The sequence below is a fragment of the Schistocerca americana genome, chromosome 3, assembly GCF_021461395.2.
Source record: "Schistocerca americana isolate TAMUIC-IGC-003095 chromosome 3, iqSchAmer2.1, whole genome shotgun sequence".
NCBI lineage: Eukaryota > Metazoa > Arthropoda > Insecta > Orthoptera > Acrididae > Schistocerca > Schistocerca americana.
Window position 1 is genome coordinate 866,985,561 of NC_060121.1, and position 13,980 is coordinate 866,999,540.

Sequence of the window (13,980 nt, forward strand, 5' to 3'; positions counted from 1 at the left end):
CGACTTTGCCACGAATTTCAGTTTTGAACAGTTTCGTGCTGTTAGCACATCACAGTGTGAATTCCAGAAGGGATCTGTTGTGGCGTAACAAGTTTGCTACGCCACACGGGGAAGGGAGCCGAAAGAATGTCGCTAGCAATGTCGTCCGTACAACTTGGGCGAGTGCCCTTCCGTATCTTGAGACCTGCCTTGTGGTGGCGCTAGGTGTGCAATCACACAGTGGCGACACGCGGGTCCGACTTGTACTAAATGGACCGCGGCCGATTTAAGCTACCACCTAGCAAGTGTGGTGTCTGGCGGTGACACCACATTCCTCCCCCGCAAATCGGCGAACGGTCGTGTGATAAGGCTTCCGCCCGCCGTGGGGAGGACCCCATGTTGATGTATGCGATGAGGTGGAGAGCCTAACAACAGGCGAGGCTGTGCCACCCGCACCCGGCCATTCGGTCAGAGGGGATCTAGGAAACGCCTGAAAACCTAGTCCAGGGTGCACGTCAACATGCGGTGTATGCGCCCGTACTGAGACAGGAGGGGCCGAAGGGTCGACCTCCATTGCGTCGGGGTACCCGACGCGCGATGACGTCATGTGGTCCGGAGCGGGCAAGAGGTCCATGGCGGAGGACGGCTGGTCACGGGAAGCGATCGGCGGCGCGTGACCCAGGGAGGCGCTTGGCGGCTGCAGCGAAGCGTCGAATGCGGGCGGCGCCGGCGGGAGAACAGGCGGCGGCGGCGGTGGCGGTGGCGGCGGCTGCTGCGGCGGCTGCGGCGGCGCGTCGCCATGGGGCAAAATGGAAGGCAGCGTCGGTAACACCTGCGGATGAGGCGAGCCAGTAGATGGGTCCCCAGGGCGCTGACCGGACGGCACCGTCGCTGAAAGCAGACGGGGAGCGGCAGAACCCGTGCGACGACAGAGGCGCAGCTGATTGAGATGCCGACGCACCTCACCAGAGGCCCCCAAAACCAAATACATCGCGCGGCCGAGGCAGCGAAGAATGCGCCCTGCGAGCCAACGCCGTGAACCTCGATAGTTGCGACAAAATACAACGTCGCCAGGAGCAAAAGCAGGAGTCTGCCGCTGCACAGGAACCTGATGCGGCGGATGCAGCAAAGACATCAAGGTTCGATGAGGACGACCGTGGAGCAGCTCAGCCGGCGAGCGACCATCTCGGGGCTGAGAGCGATACGAAGACAAAAAGAGCAACAATGCGTCCTCCCGAGAATGCGACTCTTTCAACTTCAACATCTGTGACTTGAAAGTCCGGACCAATCGTTCAGCGGCACCGTTTGACTGAGGCGAAAACAGAGCGGATGTCAGATGTTGAATACCATTGGCCTGGCAGAAGGACTGAAATTTCGCGGACATGAATTGTGGGCCATTGTCGGAAACAATAGTCTGCGGAAGACCTTCAATGCAAAAGATAGCTGACAACGCGTGGATGGTGGCAGAGGACGTCGTGGAAGACATCCGGACAACAAAAGGAAAATTACTGAAGGCATCTACCAGAACCAACCATCGAGCATTCCAGAATGGACCAGCAAAATCGATGTGCAAGCGTTGCCAAGGGGAAGTGGCTTTTGGCCATGCAAAGACTTTCTGCGGCGGTGCAGATTGTTGTTCGGCACACGCCATGCAAGAAGAACACATATTCGTAATCGCAGCATCGATTCCGAACCAAGTACAGTGCTGACGAGCAAGTTGTTTCGTTCGCACTATACCCCAATGTCCTTGGTGAAGAAGCCGTAAAACAGAGGACTGTAACGAACGTGGGACCATGACTCTGGACTGATCATTATCAGAACGCAACAACAAAACACCACGTCGAACAAAAAGTCTCTCCTTGTGAGCAAAAAATCGGCGAACCAACGGATCCTCGATCCGAGACTTTGACAAAGGCCATTGCGTAACAACAAAACGCAAAATGGTAGCAAGGACAGGGTCAGCAGCTGTGGCTGTAGCCACACGACGAAAATCAATCGGAAACGATTCGACCACTTCATCGGTTTCCGAATCAATCAACAGGCAAGCAAGTTCGGAAGAATCGAATGCTTTATCCTCACCAACAGGCAAACGGGACAACGCATCGGCGTTTCCGTGCTTAGCAGTGGACCGATATAAGATATCGTAGCGGTACTGCGAAAGGAAAATAGACCAGCGAATGAATTTCTGCGCTGTACGCGGAGGTACAGGCTTGTTCGGATGGAAAAGCGATGTCAAAGGTTTGTGGTCTGTGATGATGGTAAAGTGACGACCATACAAGAAATCATGGAACTTAGTAACACCAAACACGAGAGCCAAAGCTTCTTTCTCTATCTGGGTATAATTTCTTTGCGCAGACGAGAGCAATTTGGACGCAAAGGCAATAGGGCGATCATGCGAGCCAACTTTGTGCGCAAGCACAGCACCGATCCCGAAATCCGATGCATCTACCATCAACAAAAGGGTTTTCTGGGGATCGAAAGGCGTGAGGCAAGTATTAGAAAGCAACGCCGATTTCAACTGGCGAAAGGCGCGTTCGCATTCCGTCGTCCAGACGAACGGAACACCTTTACGGCGTAAGCGATGAAGCGGAGCTGAAATGGAAGAAGCATTGCGCAGAAAGCGATGATAGTAGGTAATTTTACCCAACACACTCTGCAGCTGCTTCACATTTTGAGGGGAAAGCAAATCTTGTATGGCACGGAGGTGCTCTGGACTCGGATGTATGCCTTGGGCATTGATGACATGGCCCAGGTATGGTAAGTCACGATCAAAAAACACACATTTGTCCTTCCTCAAGCGAAGACCATTTTGTCGCAAGACCTGAAATAACGTTCGTAGGGTCGCAAGAAGATCTTCTGTCTGTCTGGAGATCACTATATCGTCCAGATAGTTTGCTGCAGTAGGGACCAACGCACAAATAGTTTGTAAATATTGCTGAAACAATGCAGGGGCGGATGCACACCTGAATGGCAGTCTTTTGAACCTGTACAATCCAAGATGCGTGTTAACCACCAATACGCGCTGGGATTCGTCGTCCACCGGTATTTGCAAGTACGCATCGGATAGGTCCAACTTTGAAAAATATTTTCCCCCCCACAGTTTAGCAAAAAGATCTTCCGGGCGGGGCAAAGGAAAAGTAGCAGTCACTAGTTGTGGATTCACTGTGGCCTTGAAGTCCACGCAAAGTTTCAATTTTCTGGAAGGTTTTGGCAAAATTACTAAGGTTGAGGCCCAGAGAGAAGCTTGCACACGTTCAATTACACCCTGTGATTCTAGATCGTTTAATGTTCTTGCGACCTCATCACGCAATGCGTGAGGAACATTGCGCGCTCTGAAAAATTTCGGTTGCGCGTTTACTTTGAGTTCCAAATGTGCTTCATAGTTTTTAGCGCAACCTAAGCCCGATGCAAAAATGTCTGCAAATTCTTCACACAGACGAGAAACACTGTCTGTAGGCACAGTCTGATTCACTGATAGGACCTGATTTACAATAGACATGTTAAACAATTGAAATACATCTAAACCAAACAAGTTCACTGCAGTAGAAGAACGAAGAACGTAAAATGACACAAGTTTTGTATGTCCCTTGTATGTTGCAAGAAGGCTGCACTGTCCTAACACAGGTATATTCTGTCCTGAATAACTATGTAACTTAACATTTGCGGCACGCAACGGAGGTGCGCCCAGTTGTTTGTACGTGTCGTGATTGAGCAATGAAACTGCAGCTCCGGTATCGAGCTGGAATGGTATGACCTTGCCATTCAAGTCCAAATCTGCAAAAAGTTTATTGTCCTGCTGACGACAAGAGCGACTGTTTTGTGCAATTTGAACAGACACTGGTACAGTATCACTTGCTAATTGACGTGAATTCTGGCGACGTCGACGCACACTTTTTGTGGGACGAACACAGTCACTGTTAGAGAAAGTGGCACTGGACGAGCGGAATTAACTACATGAATATCCATGGGCGAAGGTCCACGATCCTGAGTGTCCTTGGTTCGATTCCGGCGCGAAGCAAAGGGCCTGGAATGATTGTGATTGTCTGATCTGAGCTTTTTCTGGCAAACACTTTGAACATGTCCTTTCTTATTACAGAAAAAGCAAACAGCTTGGCGTGACGGGCAATGTTCAAGCGAATGTCGAGTAGCACACCGCGGGCATGATTTCACTGCATTTGTGTGCTGGCGCGGCACACTTGGTTTAGAGCGCGGCAGCAGCTGCGTCGACGTGTGAGAGGGCAAGTTACCGGGCCGCGCAGTGCGGCCAGCGGGCCAGTTAATGTTACACACTGCTGGCGAAGTTTCAAAAGATTCCTGAGCACAGTCAAGTGTGTCTTGTCTATCCAATATGTCTATCACTTGTTGAAGGGAGGGATTAACTAGTTTCAAAATTTGCTCCCGTATGGGAACATCAGAAACGTTCTGTGCAATTGCATCACGCACCATTGTATCGGAATAAGAAAGGCCACAGTCACAGTCAAAGGCACAGTCCCTAGTAAGTCCTTGCAATGTTGCTACCCACTCCCTATTAGTTTGACCGGCCGTACGTTTCGTACGAAAAAACGTATACCGTTTTGCAACCACATTAACTGTTACTTTGAAATAGGCATCTAAAGCAGACAAAATTTCTTCGTAGGACAGAGCTGCTACGTCGCGTCGGGGAAACAATTTCACTATCACACGGTAGGTGGACACACCGACACAAGAAAGCAAAAACGGCTGCCGCTCATTACCTTGAATTCTGTAGGCTGCTAGATGAAAGCCGAACTGTCGGGACCATTCTGGCCACGATTCGTGCGCCGCATTAAAACTGTGAAACGGCGGTGCAACTGCATGTTGTGGCTGCGGTAGCGGTGAAGCGGCGGCTGCCGCATCGGTGTGAATGGCACGTTGACCCTGGACGAGCTGTCCAAGGGCATCCATTAACGCCTGCGTCTGCTGATTCTGCAAGCGATAAAATTCGGACAGTACATCTGGAGATTGTGGCGAAGCCATGACACCAATAAACGTAAGCAATCAGAAAGAACAAGACCCTTTCCGTTGCCTCGTTGCCAATCTGTTGTGGCGTAACAAGTTTGCTACGCCACACGGGGAAGGGAGCCGAAAGAAGGGCACGCGTACACACACGCCGACTGGCGTCAAGTCTGGAACAGGATAGTATTGAATGGTAGCAAGAAAAGTACGTAGCTGCTTTATACTTAACTTTTAATCTTGGTTTGTTTACAACATTCTTCGTTAGACATTTTTACGATAACTCTCAAACTATGTAAGGCTAATGGCGCCTTGCTAGGTCGTAGCCATGGACTTAGCAGAAGGCTATTCTAACTGTCTCTCGGCTAATGAGAGGAAGGCTTCGTCTGTCTTGTCGCTAGCAATGTCGTCCGTACAACTCGGGCGAGTGCTCTTCCGTATCTCGAGACCTGCCTTGTGGTGGCGCTAGGTGTGCGATCACACAGTGGCGACACGCGGGTCCGACTTGTACTAAATGGACCGCGGCCGATTTAAGCTACCACCTAGCAAGTGTGGTGTCTGGCGGTGACACCACAGGATCATTGACTGAGAATGCTGTTTACATATGGACTCACGAAATATCACAAGCTTAAAATAATAAAATATCTCCGGTTGGTCTTTTTTGTGAGCTTTCAAATAACGTTTGACTGTGTAGGTCATGTTACTCTCTTAGAAAAAGTTATGTTTTATTAAATTGGTGACTCTCCACACACCTTGTTGAATCATACTTAACAAGCTGAATGCAAAAGTTTAGCTAATAATTCAAATCATGTTGGTAAGAAGGAAATTTTAGTGATGAAGAGAGTCCCACAAGGATCAATTTTAGGTCCAAAACTATTACTTATACATATGCATCACCCACCACTCATTTATCAAGCAGAATTTGTACTTTTTGCAGAAGGTAGTAGTGTTGTAATAAATCCCACCACAGAGAAAGCAACAGAAGACATTATTAACGATGTTTCCAAATGGAGTCATACCAGCAATTGACGTAGCATATGGGCGGGAGTCAGTAAGTAGGATAGAATGCCCCATGTTTTTGGTCGTACATATTACTGAAAACTTGAACTAGAAGAAGTATGTTACTGAGCTGCTCAATCAAGGAAGTACGACTATTTTTGCTCTGTCTGCCTCCAAAGCTGAGTAGTCAACATGGGAGACCCTCAGCCGGGGGACCTGTGTTCAGTTTTCCTTGGTGGGTGGATGGACCGGTGTGCACACAGCCTTGTGATGACAACTGAAGAGCAACCTGACTGAGAGACCGACAACGGCCGGGACTCTGACTCGACCCTCCTCGATACCGCATCCAGTGATGAGTTATGAGGATAACATGGCGGTCGATCGACTATCGATGGGTCTTCAGCGCCTGACCGACGATTTTTTATATACTTTTGCACTCCGAACAATTGCTAGTGTTCCAGAGAAACGAATCAACCTCCGGACATTCTGCAGATATCCTCCCAAAAATGTCGTACAGAACAACTTCCTGCGGCAACGGATCATTTGGAAAGAAAGTGATGATTGCACAAAAGCAAGCAGTAAGAATAATATGTGGTGTTCACCTATGGTCGTCATGTAGGTACCTCTACAAGGAGTTGGGCATTTTAACTGCACTGCCCGGGGGTCGGACGTTACGTTGGGTGACGGTTGAGGGTAGGTCGTAACGTGTCAAAACTGATTTTGAACAATTTCATGTCGTTAAGTAAATAATGTAGACGTTTCAATCTATTATGATAGCAGCAAAATACCGTAAGGGAGATAAAGGGTATAAAAATGCTTTATTTTTTGTAACTAAGGTCAGTGTGTGTGTATGTTCTAGGAAAACTAGTATTGTTACCAGCTGTACAAGTGTTCACTCAGAAGCGACAAAGACCATCTATGCGGCAGTGGCTAACAGCAGCAACGACCGCCAAAGATGATCCTGGGCGAGCTGACCGCTATACATCAAAACGACAGCTTCAAGAAATCATATATTGATGTATGAATTAAAAAACGCCTTCAGTCACAACTTTATTAAGCACACGATGCATTTCGGACCCTGTGAGTCCATCATCAGATGTAATTAGTCTTAATACATGCTTTATTTCTTCCCTTGAATGAGGTGAAATGCGAATTCCTCTCACGAAAATGTTTAATGTTAGGTTATGAATTTCGTAAGTCAAACGCGGAAAATATGTGCGAAATAGTGGAAAAGATGAACAATGTGAACTTACCACATAATCCAAGAAAAGCGTTTTTAACGTTTTAGTACCGGCAAACATTGTTTTCTGAGTATTTTTCGTAGATGTCACTTCATGCAAGAGGCATATTTGCACACACATGTCTGTAAACATTTCACATATGTTTTTGTACATGATGTCGTCAAAGACGAATTTCTTCTTAGTGCTAAAGATATAACTATTAAACAATTGACGTATGCAGGAAATAACTTTAGAATTGGTCTTTAAAATTACTGAAATAACTATGGCTTGCGAAATCTGTTTCTTCATTTAACATAGATTCTGGTTTTTTGATTTTGTGGAGGTATATCTCCAGTTGTTCTAATAGATTGAAGCTGCGAAATACGGATAAAATTAAATATATACTGATGGTTAAAGATTAATGGTAGCCCCCTACGTTTGTCTACACTTATGACTTATAACGAATAGATCAAACACGCTCAAGTCAGCGATATAAGTAAATGAATGACGAGTCTTTAAAAAGAAAACAGAGAAGTATTTTATCAAAGTTTAACGACGCAAGTTCAAGTAATTTCTTGAGAGGTAACATTGGAGCTACGGTTAAAAAATATTTTAATTGACAATTATAAAACAATGCGCGAAGATTTACTTACAAAAGAGTTCTGATTTACTATAAAAGACTTTATTGGCAGAGGTATCGCTGATCAGAGAATGTAAACAACTGTTCTTTTCCATGGTAAAAGATACATATTTGACCTAAGACAACAACTGATTTGTAAAAATAATTAAATGCAAATCATTTTTATACAGTTTGGAAGGCGTAAGTACTGTAATTCAGAAATTGGATTAATCATCTGAAATAATTTAATGCCAAGTGCAACGCTGTGATTATCTGAGTAACGAGTTAAGGGGAGTCAATATTACGTGGTAGAGTACGATTGCCGAGTATAATTTTCATTAACAGTAATTTGTATGGTACACCCTTTTGTGCTGTATCGATGATCTCTATAATTATTTATGAACTTAACTCAGAAAGTTTATTTACCAGTTCGATCAGGTACACTAGAGCTGGTTGTTTTCAATATTGCTCACACAGTGTTCCAAAGTGCTCTTCTGAGAGTTTATGTTGAGATCTATAGCACCTCTCCACGGATTATTAGCAGTTTATTACATCTATATTTTTTCTCGATTTCCTCGTGTACTGGGTTGAACGTTTCATCAGGGCTGGATACGTGGACATTCGTAGTTGGCAATTCCGGCACAGTGCAAGGTCGAGGTGATGTTGTCGTGGACCACCACCCATGAACTCAGGTGATTAGGAGCTTGGTAAATGGGTGCCAGTCTGCTGCCCACACTATTACAGAACCAAACATTTATTAATCAGCAAGACACACATGCGACGGTGTTGTAGAGACGGCTCTGGGCGCCAGCTAAGCAGGCACCTGCAGTCGGCGACCCTGTGTGTGTGTGTGTGTGTGTGTGTGTGTGTGTGTAAGTGTGTGTGCGTGGAGTGGTGCTGAGTCACGCTGCAGTCTCCTGGCAACAGTAGTGGACTCTGCCCACGGGAGCTGCAGGTGGGGTAGCAAGCCAGACTGCGTGTCCCTGCGGACGGGAGAGCGACTGTACAACTGAGCCCGCTTGGTGGGCCACCACTGATCGAAGGCGCATGGGTCTCCCAGTAGACTGGGCACAGGCGCGGCGCTGCGACTAACAGCGTCCAAGTCCCCATGGTGGGACTTGCTGTTCCGTAGAAGCGTGCAGATAGCTGGAGGAGCAGGTGGTAGGTTCCTCCTTCAGGCTGGTCAGCTGCGGAATAACATATCTCCACCGAAAGGTGAGCAACGTTTATACGAGACCTGACCGTTTTGTTATATTTCCTTACCCGTTTCTTTGCCCCGATGACTCTTCTAAGTCGCCAGGTCCCGATCGAATCCCAGTTCGGTTTTACTTATTAAAGTACTGTACGGCATTGGTTCCTTACGTAGGTCTCATTTATCGCGAATCTCTCGTCCAGCGCGAAGTCACAAGTGAGTAGGAAAAAGCGCAGGTGACTCCTCTATATAAGAAGCTTAAAAGAACTGACCCACAGAATAACACACCAATGCGTTTAACCCTGCAGCAGCCACGCTTAAAATTGTTGCGTCAGCGGGCGCGTGCAGCACTTAGTGCCGCCTTCATTTAAATACATAAAAAAGCAGTTGTTTTAATTTTCTGGTGGAATTAATTATTTATTGTTTATAACATCATTCTTAACTGCAACTTTCATTATGATCTGTATACATATATCCAAGGTGCATGGGAAAATTAAAATTGTCACAGAATATCTGACATTCGTTTTCAGGATATTTCCTAAGCGCTACTTTAATAACAAATTCTAAATAAATTATAACCACAGATATGATTCAATTGTTTACCATTGTTAAAGCAAGTTTTACAAAACGTGTAATATGTATAATAATTTTGTAGTATTAATAAAGAATAAGGCAGTCAGTAAATACATATCAAGAATCACACACTTTCTTCCTCCGGAGAAGCTCTGTAATCATTACATGTGACAACATTGTGGCAAAGTTGCTTGCAAACGAATCTTTTGCAGCTATTGCAAGTGACAGTAGTTTCATTTCTTTTTTTTTACCACCACAAAGATGGTACCTCCCACACCTTCTTACGGTCTCATCGTGATTGGCGGGAATTGTTTGATGAGGTGACAGGAATCCTTGAATATATCGTGGTAGAGTAGAGAGCTGAGCCCTTTCTTTCAAATGGAAGTTCATCAGAGCCAAGGCCAGGTTTGTTAGGTAGTTCTCCTGAATCTTTTCTCTGGATTGTTTGCAAAAAACAAGACCCGGGAATTGATCCCAGCAATATCCAGATAACGAAAAACCAATGCTAAGGGCCATCTTCTTGTGGTCCTTTGTGTAGAGTAGGATGTACACATATAATCCACAGTATCGACTCCACCTTTTGTTGCATTGTAGTGGAAATTTACAACAGACTTGCCTGTTGCGGTGTCGATTTCAGCAGTTTCATGCATTGACGACAGGAAAAGTACAGCCTTGTTCCTTTTTGTTTGACACGAAACAAGACAGAAGTCAACTTGAAATTCGAAAAGACAATTTCCAATTTCTCGCGATCTGTTGGGCAAAAATTTCGGAGGAATTTCCTTCTTGTTCATTTTCAATGTTGCAATGAACGGTAGCCCATTTCCTAAAAGATGCTGTGCTACGGGGTAACTACTGCAGTAGTTGTCCGTAGTTACATTCCTGTGAGTTCCCATGATTGCCTCAACCAATCTCTTCACAATATCAATTGGCTGATTAGATGCAACATATGGTCCAGGATTCTGTCTGCCGCAATATACTCCAAAATTAAAAGTATAAAATGTCTTGCTATTGCATAATGCATACAACTTCAATCCATACTTAGCGGGATTATTGGGCATGTACTAAACAAAACCACAACGTCCGCGAAATGGGAAAAGCATTTCGTCTATGGTTGTGAACTCCCCTGGACTGTAGTTATTTCTGCAGTTGTTCAGAAATGCTGAGTGGAGATTGCGCGTGGCAGCAAGTTTATCAGTTGCTAGTCGATGTTTTCTTGTAGAAGTATCGTCAAACCTGAGTGACCGGCGCAAGAACAGAAAGCGCTTGTAGCTAAATGCTGCCCTTAGGATAATCATTCCTGTTCCATTTGATGCCCACAGTTCTAATACATTTGTGCGTCCTCCTTTTTGTACAGCAATGAGAAACAGTGCTCCTAAAAGAGCCATTATTTCAGAAGTAGAAGTAGTTTTGCAGTCTCTAGCCCTTGAGTAATTCACAGATGATCTCTTGTTATTTATGTATTTGTTTGTGTTTGCAACGACATAATCAAATATCTCAGGATCAAACAATCTGAGAAAACTTTCAATTTCAGTTTTAGCTTCTGTACCATTGCGTTTCGGGCCAGGTAGGACTCTGATTGTATTCTTACGTTTTGGTTTCCCTGGTAGTGCTAACGGATTATTTATCCACAAAGTTTCTTGGTCCTAATCAATATAAAAATGGCAGTCATCATGTGGCATTCCTTTCACTTCATTCCCGTTAACGCATGACTGCTCAGATTCGCTGGAATGATCTGCAGTTTCAATTATTTCTGCTTCCTCATCGCTGTCAGAGAAATCTGCGTAATCTTCTTCGTCAGATGATTGAAGAAGAAGACGCTCAATTTCTTCTGGTGTTAGTCCTTTCGTTTGTGCGGGCCTGGGAGACAATAAAATAATTCTAATGCCAAAGCAATGTTAATAACAAAATCATCATTCACCCACAGAGTTGTAAAACAAAGCTTCTAATCATCAAAACATTCGACAGAGGTATGGCTACATGTACTTACATTACAGGGCGCGTGCGGTACGCAGTGCCGTTTCGGTGCAGTCGTCCACTTCACAGGTGAGTCACAGCTGTTAATGGTGGGTACAATGACGGCGCAGTAACGCAGTTTGGCGCGTGACTAAACAATCGAAGCATATCTAGCACCTCTGTTGCGTGCTCGGTGCGCTGACGTAGTTATTGAACGAAAACAAAATGGCGGCACTGTATACCGCCACGCGCCCGCCGTCCCAAAAGGTCTCTGCGAATTTCATTCCTTGTACTCAGCTGGACAGTAACTATGCCTCGCAGACAGGCGCATGAACAACGTACGCAAATGTCAGCACTTGTGAGAGACGTGTAGTTGGGCTTAAAACAGCCGGTCGCAGTAATCGGAGAATCGTTCGACATTTGAAAAGGGCTGATACTACTATTTCGCCACTTTAGCAGCAGTGGGTGGACCATGGTCCAACACAGTGTTAAGAAGAAAGCGACCGACCTAGAGAGATGCAACAATGTAAGGACCCAACAATCGTCATGGAATCACTCAGAACCCCGGATTCGTCATTATCATCGATCCGACGTGCAGGTGGTGCTTCAGCGACCACAAGGACCATTAGTAGGCGAATCACAGAGAGAAGGCTGAGCTCAAGGCGCCCCTTGTGCCGAATAACATCGACATCTGTATACCAACAACCCCTTTGCAGTGGTCTCGAGCACATTCGGTGCGTAATCCCATTGACACGAGTAGAACTGAAACTTCCTCGCAGATTAAAACTCTGTGCCGGACCGAGACTCGAACTCAGAACCTTTGCCTTTCGCGGGCCCGTGCTCTACCATTTGAGCTACCCAAGCACGACTCATGCCCCGCCCTCACAGCTTCACTTCTGCCAGTACCTCGTCTCCTACCTTCCAAACTTTACGGAAGCTCTCCTGCGAACCTATCAGAACTAGCACTCCTGAAAGAAAGGATATTGCGGAGACATGGCTTAGCCACAGCCGGGGTGATGTTTCCAGAATGAGATTTTCACTCTGCAGCGAAGTGTGCGCTGATATGAAACTTCCTGGCAGATTAAAACTGTGTGCCGGACCGAGACTCGAACTCGGGACCTTTACCTTTCGCGGGCCAGTGCTCTACCATCTGAGTTACCCAAGCACGAGTGAAAGTCTCATTCTGGAAACATCCCCCACGCTGTGGCTAAGCCATGTCTTCGCAATATCCTTTCTTTCAGGAGTGCTTGTTCTGCAATGTTCGCAGAAGAGCTTCTGTAAAGTTTGGAAGATAGGAGACGAGATACTAGCAGAAATGAAGCTGTGAGGACGGGGTGTGAGTTGTGCTTGGGTAGCTCAGATGGTAGAGCACTTTCCCGCGAAAGGCAGAGGTCCCGAGTTCGAGTCTCGATCCGGCACACAGTTTTAATCTGCAGGAAGTTTCATATCAGCGCACACTCCGCTGCAGAGCGAATATCTCATTCACGAGTAGAAATGTCTTCAGTGATGAATCCCGCTTCCAACTGAGACCCGACGACCAGCGAAGACGTTTCTAGAGAGTCTTGGAACAGTAGTGTGATATCAACCTGGCTGTCGCCCACAATACGACCGACATCCAGGAAGGACGGTTTGGGGTGACATTTCATTTCATAGCACGACTCCTTTGGTTGCCATCCACGGCGCACTTTACAGCACAGCAGTACGTCGACGACATTCTACGTACCATTTTGTTGCCCTTCATGAAAGCCATCCTGGGCTTACGTTTCAGCAGGATAACATCTGCTCGCACACGGAGAGAGTTTCTAGTCCTTGTCTTCGCCCTTGGCCAGTAAGGTCGCTGGATCTCACTCCCATCGCGGACGTTTGGAGCATTATTGGCAGCGCCCTCCCACCAGCTCGGGATTTTGACGATTTAACTCGCCAATTGAACAGAATTTCGCACAATATCCCTCAGGAGGACGTCCAACAACTATATTAATCAATGACAAGCCGAATAACTGTTTGCATAAGGGCTGGAGGTGAACCAAAGCGTTATTGACTTGTGAAGCTTTTCCCATTGAACAAATCATGCAATTTTTGTAAAAGTGGAATTATTTGTTCGTCTGTACATGTATGCCAGACTGGGTGGCTGTTAGCAAAGGTACAATCATACGGAATAGGTTCGCAGATACGTGAATCGTTCGAATACTTCTTAAGTAATAAAAGCCAGTACGTTGTGCTTCAGAGCGAGCGTTCATCAGAGAAAAGGGTACCGCCAGGGGTGCCCCAGGGGAGTGTTATAGGACTGTTGTTGTTCTCTACATACAGAAGTGATCTCAGAGATGGGGTGGGCACTAATTTTCGACTATTTGCTAATGAGGCTGCACGGGAAAGTATCATCGTTGAGTCACTTTAGGAGGGTACAAGATGACTTAGACAAAATTACTAACTGGTGTGGTGATTGGCAGCTTCCTGTAAATGTAGAAAAAAGTAAG